A 10,477-nucleotide genomic window follows, 5' to 3' on the forward strand; every position below is an offset into this window, starting at 1 on the left:
TAAGCCGAACGCAGTTAGGCTATTCACTTCAGGCTTGTACGGCTGATTTCAGCCGTACACTGACTAAAATCAGCCATACATCTAATAGCGGGAGACTCCCGGACCGTCCGGGAGAGTTGGGCTGTCAGGAGATCAGCGTCTCTGGTTACCTGGTAACCAGGGACGCTGATCTGTCTGTGCAAGTGGCCGAGCCTTCGGCTCGACTGAGCCCCTCGGCCAACTTCGGGAGCTGTACGGGCTATAGTGCATGTCTGAATTGGTGCTGACACTGTCCTTCCTTCTGGAGGGTGTGAGGGAGCTCCATCCATTAGTGGATTACTTACAGCTCCGTCGCATGTCCTGTAGAGGTGCCTGGACAGGAGTGACGTCACATTCTGGTTCCTGGCACCTCTACAGGGCACACAAGGGAGCTGTACCAGCAATGCACACATGGATAGAGCTCCATCACAACACAGCAGCCCACACTGGACCCCAGCGTGAGGATCCACTCCAGTTCTCGTAAATTAGAGAGACTGGGTGGATCTTAAAATAAATAAATAAATGAATACATTTTTTACTTTTTTTGGAGTGTGTGTGTGTGAGAATGTCTGTGAGTGTGTGAGATTGTGGTTGTGTGTGTCTGTCAGTGTTTTTGAGGGCAGTTCACACTAGTACAGTGCGTCAATCCCCATGCAATGAATGCACTGCACCACGCAATCACATCTACTGTACGTTCTGGTGTAGGAAGTGTGTTGTGTTGCCATTCATTTGAATGGTACCCAAAAGCACTTCCCACTCACAGTTCGTTCACCTGCAGCAGAACGCGTGGTGCCGCAATGCTATGTGTACCATTGCAGTGCTTCATGGGTCACGACTTGTGGGCCCTGAGGTTACACAGGTTGAGAACCACTATTATAAAGCATTTATGTTCTTACTAGTGCCAGTGGAACTGCTCAGTTAAAACTTCCAATAATTTGCAGAGGAATATAAAAAACAGGATTTTCACCAGCACCATACTGGATGTTTCAAGTGAACACACATTCATCAGTAAAAAATCTTTTGGCAAAACTAATCTAATTTAATTTAACAGCATATTTAAAAACAAAAGACTCAGTGTGCTCAATGTCAAAAGTAGGCAAGAGCACCCCAACATACAGTCAGAGTGAACTGGATGGCAATCAAAATGCACCCAGAAGCCATTCTGGTGCTAGATGAACTTCTGCATTCAGTTCCATGTGTACTCATAAATAAAGCCTAACTCCAGGCACAATCATATTTTATGTTTAGTGAACCGGTGTCAGCAGTGCTCAGTGGAGCTTATAAAGAAGCTTCTGAAGTAAGAAAAAAAAAAACATGTGATGGAGAGCGTTATGTGGTGTATATTGGTTTGTTGGTTACAATAAAGTTTGAATATGTTATTGAGGACACACGGAGTGCAGCTATCTTTGTACTGGATTCATTACAACTGAAGCCTGCACCTGAGGGATCTCCACCACAGGAATCTAACCACAGATTTGGAGCAGTGAGAATTTTCGTATTAATTGTTTATCATAAAATAACAACTTTACATGGCTCAATGTCCAATTTTAAAAGAGTCTCACATCACATTTAGTGCAGCCTATTCTCCTCATTAAATCTCTTTGTCACTTTACATTTTTACAGTTTCAATGGAAGTCTGCATAAATACTTCCTATATTATGTAGCCGTATCTGTTACATCATATTTCGTCCAGCAAGGTATAGATGGGAAGGTATTATTGCTTGTTTCCTCAACACGTTTCACGGTCCATGAAACAGCAAGCAGTGCCGGCGCTACCATACAGGCAGCACAAGGGGCCGCTTGAGGGCGCTGGTGGGGAGGGCGGAAAAACCTTGCCTCCCATACACAAGAACAGCGGTATGGACGGGGCTTGGAGCTTCAGTTTCCTTTAGTCTGAGCACCGCCCCCAGTTCCCTCTGCTGTGTGCTCTCTCCGGAGCCTGCTGGAAGCCTGCACTGTTCCTGAAGCTGTCACCCGCTGGCATATTAACATATGAATGGACAGCGGTGTTTGCATAACAATAAGTCATGACCAGCCCACCATTGCTGCTAAGGAAGAAAAACCAGCCTGAAGATTGTTGAGAATACTTTTGTTACATTGGTGGTCAGTGCAAATACTTTTGTTACATTGGCTGTCAGTGTATATAACTGCGTTACATTGCTGGTCAGTGTGAATTTGTCTGTTACATTGGCGGTCAGTGTATATACCTCCTTTACATTGGTGGTGAGTGAGAATACATCCATTTCATTGGCAGGCAGTGTATATACCTCCATTACATTGGTGGTCAGTGAGAATACCTCCATTACATTGTCGGTCAGTGCATATACCTCCATTACATTGGTGGTCAGTGTGAATACCTCCGTTACATTGACGGTCAGTGTATATACCTCCTTTACATTGCTTGTTAGTGTGAATACCTCCGTTACATTGGCAGTCAGTGTATCCCACCTCAACCTAACCACTGAACCTTCACATTCTCACATAATTCATTCCCACAGCTACCTCATGTATCATTTCCCCCTCCTCTTTTAGATTGTAAGCCCTCAGGGGCAGGGCCCTCCTTACCATCTTGTCTTGAATTGTATTGTAACTGTAATGTCTTCCTTATATTGTAAAGTGCTGCACAAACTGTTGGCGCTATATAAATACTATGTAATAATAATAATAATAATATATACCTCCATTACATTGGTGGTCAGTGTGAATACCTCCGTTACCTTGACAGTCAGTGTATATACCTCCATTACATTGGCGGTCAGTGTAAGGCCTCCTAACATTTCATTACACAGAATGTTTGCCACTATTAACCCATCAGCAGACAAAACAGATGTTGCAGGACTCATCAGGACACATGATTTTTGATATATATTGTATATAAAATGTGTTCTGCTTCAGGATGCCACCGTTTATCTATGATATGCGGTCCTAAAGCATTTAAACATCAGTTTAAGGTCACTTATTATCTGTGTTAGTTATGCTTTCTTAAGTGAAGATCTATGGGGGGGGTCCTTGTATTGGGATGCTCCATGGTACTAGACGTGGTGTGTCAATGCCTGCGGCTTTACATATAGGGCTTCAGAAGATGATGGTCCTTCTTTTCCCAAATTCTGGATATGTTTAGTGTGAGCTGTAACATGGACATCTTCGTTATGCTTTCTGGACACTTTGGTGTGTCTTTGTATTGCGGTGCTCCACAGTATACTATTTGGGGTGTCATTGCTTGTGGCTTCGCATATACAGCACTAGGAGCTGATGGTCTTCCTTTTTTCTAAATGCTTCTGAGAACATTGGTTTGACCTGTAACATGGATATCACAGATCTCCTATTAGTTTTGGAGTGCTGCTTTATGGGATGTCTTTGCAGGGCCAGTGCTACCATAAGACTGCCTGAGGGTGTCGGGGGGTGGAAAAATACACCTTCGCCTCTGTAGGCAAAAATCCTTGCACCGGCCCTGAATGTAGGCCTAGGGGAGGTGTCAGGAGCTGGTAATAGTGACAGGCATCATTTTTTGTGGGACGTGGCCAGGCGACAGTTAAAGGTTTAGTCTATATCATCAACAGAAGGGGTTTTGTATTCATTAGTAATTCAAGGGGGGGGGGGGTGCACCTTCGCAAAAATCTTTGCACCGACCTTGACAGCAAGTACAGATTCTTCCATCTGCTCATTTACTTTGGACAGTTGATGATGAAGGTAGGGTAAAGGTCAAGTTTAAGCCTTCTCCATTTCTTTTGTGTAAGCTTCCAGTAATGCTATAACCTTATGGCCTTTTGTTTTCATCAGAACTGCTTCTCTGCCCATACAAGTCAATAAGAATTCAAAAGCAACTTGAAGCGGTTTGATGCAACGCAGAAGGATCTCAATGCAGGTCAAAAGGAGGTCATCTGCAGGTCAAATGCACCAGGGAATAAACTATAACCCATCCAAGTAGTGTCTCAAGCTGATCTCAAATGCAAGCTGAATGCACCCAAAAACAAGCTGCATTTGACAATCAACACAAGCTCTACAAGAACAAATGAGAGAGTTGGAAATCTAGTGAAAAGAGATATGAGTGACAGACGTGGCCTGGGTGACCTGAACCTGTTCTGAGCATTAGGAACCAGTTTTTGGTCAACACAAGCTACAAGCAAATGGATAATATTTATCTCCTTTCAATGGAGTTGAACTTGTCATTTGGCAACACTGTGGTGATGCTTGACTGGGAAAAAGCATAGAAGCAGTGAGGGGAAAGCACTTTCTGCAGATGCAGATGAGGAATAAAGGTCATGAGTACTGGTGCAGGGAGTAAAGACAATGGGGTCTATTCACTAAGCTGCCGTAGGCAGCCGAGTGAATAACCGACCCGAAGTGAAGTGAGCCGAACGTTCGGTTATTCACTTCAGGCTTGTACGGCTCATTTAGCCGTACATCGACTAAAATCAGCCGTACATCGGCTTGCTGCGGCTTGCTTCGGGTCGGCCAAACATGCTCAGCATGTTCGGCCAACCCGAAGTGCAGAGGGAGTTCGTCTCAGCCGATCCAACAGCTGGATCGGCTGAGTCTAACCTCCGGCAGGCTACTCACTGCTGTTCGGCCTATTCTCATAGATGCCAAACAGCAGTGAGTGAATAGCCGAATGCCACCGAGCGGCATTCGGCCGGCTATTCTGCTCGGTACCTGTGTGTAGAAAAACTAAAATAGAAAACGATTAATAGAATAATAGCTAGCTCCGCCCAACTGCATTCTAATGACAGGGCAGTTCTGCTGCTGTCAGAATAAATTTTTTTTTTTTTTTTTAAACCATAGGAATGCATAGCTAGATTCCTATTGTCTACTTCACTTTGCAATAGCCAATAGCAAACTAGCTATTGCACCCGCCCTCTGCTGCTGTCAATCACCAGACGGGGACCTGATGGAGAACTGCAGGTCCCCCTCTGCTGATTGACAGCAGCAGTTGGCGGGTTCAATAGCTAGTTTGCTATTGGCTATTGCAAAGTGAAGTAGACAATAGGAATCTAGCTATGCATTTCATATGCTGGCTATTTATTTATTTTTTTATGACCAGCGGCCCCATGTCAGAAAAAAAAAAAACACAGATCGCAAGGAAAGGTTTACTCTGCTCGATAGAGCAGAGTAAACCTTTCCGGGGGAAAGTGTTTCTCCCCTGGGCGGCCTGGAGCCGTATTAGACTCCCAGAGTGTCCGGGAGAGTAATGACAGATCAGCTTCCCTGTTTACCAGGTAACCAGGGACGCCATCTGTCATTACAGACTGAGAACCCGGAGAGGCCGTTGTCATATCATAGCGGCCCCGCCAGGTTCTCAGTGTGTAATGACAGATGGTGTCCCTGGTTACCTGATAACCAGGGACGCTGATCTCTCTGCAGGTGGCCGGAGCCAGCCGTGAGATGACGGCTGGCTCCGCACAGCTGTCAGAGGCAGGCTGTTGGCCAGCTTCGGCTTTCACCTCGGCTCAGTCGAGCCGAGGCATATGCCTTCGGCTCGACTGAACAGCTCGGCCAACTTTGGGAGCTGTACGGGCTATAGTGAATAGCCCGTACAGCAGCTCTCCGGTTCTACTGAACCAAAGGGGTCCTGGAGCCGAAGCTAGCCGAAGGACCAGCCGAAGCTACAGCTAGATCCTTCGGCAGCTTAGTGAATAGACCCCACTATCACCTGGCAGAAGTAGGGAGATAAAGCCCTATCACCTGTGCACAAACTGTAGTGTGAAGACAAATTTGGGTGTATGAAAATTACTAATTTCCTGTGCATCTCAGCTCCATCTAGTGGCCATAATGCAGTATTACATCACAATAAATTCAACCTCAAAGGAAAATATATTAAGAATGTTAGTTTTTGTCATTCTTCACACAAAACCAAAGATCACAGATATTGTCAGGGTGAAGGGCTTTGCGAATTGTCTATAAATAGATCCCATAGTTTGCACTTGTAGTAGAGGGGTAATTGTTTTCCACCCTGTCTTCACCACCTCCTTGGTGCTGTGTTACATGCACATGAGCAATATTGATGGACATTTAAAGTGATCCTAATCTATTTTATGCATAGTCTTTATGTAATGATAAGGGTACATCAATACTGCATGCAGATAGCATCTTAAATGAAACCCAGCACTACAAGACACCAGCCACAGTAACACCTTCCATTTCACTCATTCTACATTCTCTGCAGTGTATTGCACCAATGTTACCTCAGCCACGGCATCCTAGCTACAGTGTTCCTCTCTGCCTTTCCCCAAAGAGCCCTAAACTTCCATTAAGCTTCTACTCATGGTGGCAATTATTTTTAGTGTTTTTTTTTACAGATGCGCCCCTGATCAATGCAGACAATAGGCTTGACGTCATTGTAGTTATTCCCAGCAGTGTTCATTATTTTTATCTCACGTTACCACTACAGTCTTTCAGAGTCAGGACAATAAAGTTCCAAAGCTGTAATTGTACAGGGCTGGAATTATATCTGATCAGATAAAGGTAAGGGTTTTCTTGGTGCTGTATATCAGACTTCGATAACACTGGTTAAAATTTGTGACAGCAACATTGTTCTATTCTTTTTATTCCTATTAAGCAACAGTTTACTTTATTTCACATGTCAAATGGTTGCCGAGACCCTGAAGCTACTAAATAGTGTATTGTAAAGGTTTAGTAACCTGGAAGAAGGATAAAGAAGCCTATTAAGCAGAGCAACAAAACAGCAAAGATAAAAGTACAACTATTAGTTCAATGTTAGTCTATTAGAAAGTGTAAAATTGGCTCATTTTTACCAAAAGCACTTTGGTAAGCAGGTATATGGCTATTTTTCTTTCACTCAAATAGGTATTTCAAGGGTTCCATGACACCATCATCTGTACGGCTGTTAAATGTCAGAATAAAACTAGAATTTAGGGTAATTGAGGATTGGTATTGAAATCCTACAAAACTGTGTGAGAAGGAAAACTTGTGTTAGTACTAGGACGCCGTGCCTCAAGGCTACAAAACTGATGCATGTGACCATGTATGTCTCTCAAGAAAAACGAAATGCTACAAGGTCCAGCATAGAATTAGACCAAGGTCATAACCTGATCTGGTCTGAGGCCTGGGTTTGGGCATATCTATCTTAGATGGCACGTTAACGTTTTTATTTCAAGTGGAACATACACTGAGTGGCCAGATTATGATGACCACCTGACGTTTGTAGGCAAATTAGCTATAATAAGCTATAATTTTGCGCTGAAGTTGCCAGAGGGCCAGACCATTATAAATAGGGAAGCGGGTTGTTTACCACGACAGTAGAAGTGATTTTTTTCTGAAGATACGGGTAAACAACGCGATTTAACAGCTTGTCAACGTGGGATGATTGTTGGCGCGAGCCATGGAGCGAGTATCAGCAAAACAGCAGAATTCGTTAAATGTTCAAGAGCAGCTGTTGTTAAAGTGTTTAAAGACTGGACTGTCAGCCGAAAATCTCAACATCTCTGTGCGAATTGTGTCCGTCAGCAACTAGTCAATGTTAGGGCAGAACGGAGAGTGGCAAGACTGGTACAAGACAATAGAACAGTGCAACAGTGCAGTGTCAGATTCCTCGCATCACCTTTCAACATCTCGTGGAGTCACGAGGCGGCCCAACGAAGTCATCTCGTGGAGTCATCTCGTGGCCCAACGAAGTACTGATGGGGTGGTCATAATAATTTGGCCACTTAGTGTATAGTTAGAATGGCGAAAGCAATAATGTCATATATGCTGCAGTTTGTTAGTAGCACAATCACAGCAGTTTTTCTTCTTCCTTTCTACAGTCTGTCCTTTATTACAGTTTTACTATGTGTGATCCTGCCAGTAGACCCATTGATATTTGACTTCCTGTAATAGGGTGGCAATGCTGTTTGTTCTGAAGTAAAATAGCACAGCAGCGTTGTCACTCTGTGGATTGGGTCTTAACATGGAGAGTTTGAGATGGACCTTAAGTAAGTGACAAACAAATTAAAGCCCAACTCCAGCTAACACTTTTTAAGCAACAACAGCAACGGGTTCTTTTTCTTTTCTAAAAAAAAAAAGGTGGTAATGGTATGAATTAACACTGACTGTAAGCACCCCTGGTCAGTATATTAGTTGTCCGAACTGTCACTTTTGCTAGACAGCTTGTCCTGCATGTAAATGTGGAAAGAAATATAAAGGCAGGTGAAATTTAAAAAAAAGGAATTCACATAGTTAATACTATCATTATAGGTATTAGCCCAATATAATATGTTTCACTATCGTGGGCCTTGAAATCTAAAGTTTGACAGTATAACAGGGATTCATTAGCACAGTTTAATATGACAAAACAATTAGTAATAAATGTACCTTTAGCATAAAGTTTCTGATTAAAAGAGCACTGCTTCAGATAGAGCTGTCCCTTTAATGAGGCAGCCTGCGGCTGGTGCCTCATGCAGCATTCTCTTTGGGTCACGTGGTGGAGCAGCAGGTACGGTTTGCAGCGGGCCTGCTGCCCCTTTTCTGGCCAGAGCGTCCCAGGTTGCTAAGAGGTAGGTGGGTAGATATGTAAAGGCCATACACATCTCCCCACCCAGCTCTAAGTAGCCTGGGATGCTCTGGAAAGTGTCCCGCCCAGCTCCTGAAAACTCGTGACATCATTGGTTGCAAGGAGCTAGGCTGGACGCGGCCAGAGAGTCCCAGGTTGGTAAGAGCTGGTAACATGCACTGCCAGCACACAAATACTTTGAATGAATTATTACTTTATATTCCATGCTAGGAATACTTTGGATGAATTGTTACTTTATATTCCATGCTAGGAATACTTTGGATGAATTGTTACTTTACATTCCATGCTAGGAATACTTTGGATGAATTGTTACTTTATATTCCATGCTAGGAATACTTTGAATGAATTGTTACTTTTTATTCCATGCTAGGAATACTTTGGATGAATTGTTACTTTATATTCCATGCTAGGAATACTTTGAATGAATTGTTACTTTTTATTCCATGCTAGGAATACTTTGGATGAATTGTTACTTTATATTCCATGCTAGGAATACTTTGAATGAATTGTTACTTTTTATTCCATGCTAGGAATACTTTGGATGAAATGTTACTTTATTTTCCATGCTAGGAAATCTCTGAATTTTCTATTCCTCTAGAAATGTTCTTTTCATGATGCATTTACTGCATCCATACGTCAGAGGTGGTGAGAAACATATTGATGGGTCTCTCGCCTGACATTATTGGTAAGAGATAACTTGTGTATGGCAGTCCCCAACCATAAATAGTAATAAACCTAATCTCTATGAGTTTCTAAGGGGCGATTCCACAGGCTGGGGTAGATGTTTGTAGACTATATCATCTGATGTAAGACATTTCTAATATGTATCTAAATAAAGACTGAGCAGAGGTTTCCTAACAATTACAGATGTCTCCAGAGACTATTAAACTTCTGTTGTACAAGCTTGACCCCCATCAACGCTCCAATTTTATCATCTCACTGGGGTTGTCGTTTCCGTGATACATCTTTGTCCTCTGAATCCCAAAGGTGATTGTAAAGCAGGAGCAATCTAATCTGGAAACAGATGAGGGTGAACGGGTCTCCCCATCAGGTGACATATGCTACACAAGAAGCATAACAGCTTGCTATCAACCTGTATTACAAATGAAGCCCATACACCGAGTCAGATTGTTGTATAAATGCCCAGGAAACAGCAGCATTATGCAACAAATTGACAGCGTACGGGGAAAAGCAATTGTGAAAAGATATATTTCCAGCCAAGATTTATTAGCCATCAACCCTAAATTAGGGTTATACAGAGTATAGTATACAGAGTGCATTTTATTGATGTTGATGCTTAAGGGTCTATTTGCGACCAATCAACAGAACCATTTGCCCTGTGAATCTCTGTGAATGTTTGCCATGTGTAAATGGAAGCAAAACCAACAGGGTTATTTACAAAAGGGTGAAGAGTATGGAGAAGGCAGTAGAAGTGAACAATCTAGGACAACATAGCAGAGCTGGAAAGTGAGCTGACTCTGAGAATTTTTCCAAATCAGCTATGTTGTCTTAGATTGTTCACTTCTCCTGCCTTCTCCAAACTCTTCACCCTTTTGTGAATAACCCTGCAAATGTTCTTGTTATATTTTCTTTTCAGGTTAAATGTAATGTAATACTGAAATGAGACCACTGGATGGAGCTGAGGAGCATAGGAAATAGTTGTTTTCTTATGCTCTGCATGCTCCATCTAGTGGCCACAATGCGGTATTACATTACATTTGACCTGAAAAGAAAATAGAAAGTTTTGTGTTTGCCTCTTTTCACACAGAACAAACATTCACAGAGATTCGCAGGGTGAATGGTCCTACAAATTGTTTATAAATATACCCCCTAGAGTGATTGAGAACCCCCACATTGCAAGGGTAGAGGGCTCTTTTTTGGCTAGATTAAGAAAAAAAAAGCTACACTCACCCAATCCTCAGAGACAGCCAGCTCGAAGAACAGACCCTGGAG

Source organism: Nanorana parkeri, unplaced genomic scaffold (genome assembly GCF_000935625.1).
Source record: "Nanorana parkeri isolate BGI_ZX_2015 unplaced genomic scaffold, ASM93562v1 scaffold277, whole genome shotgun sequence".
NCBI lineage: Eukaryota > Metazoa > Chordata > Amphibia > Anura > Dicroglossidae > Nanorana > Nanorana parkeri.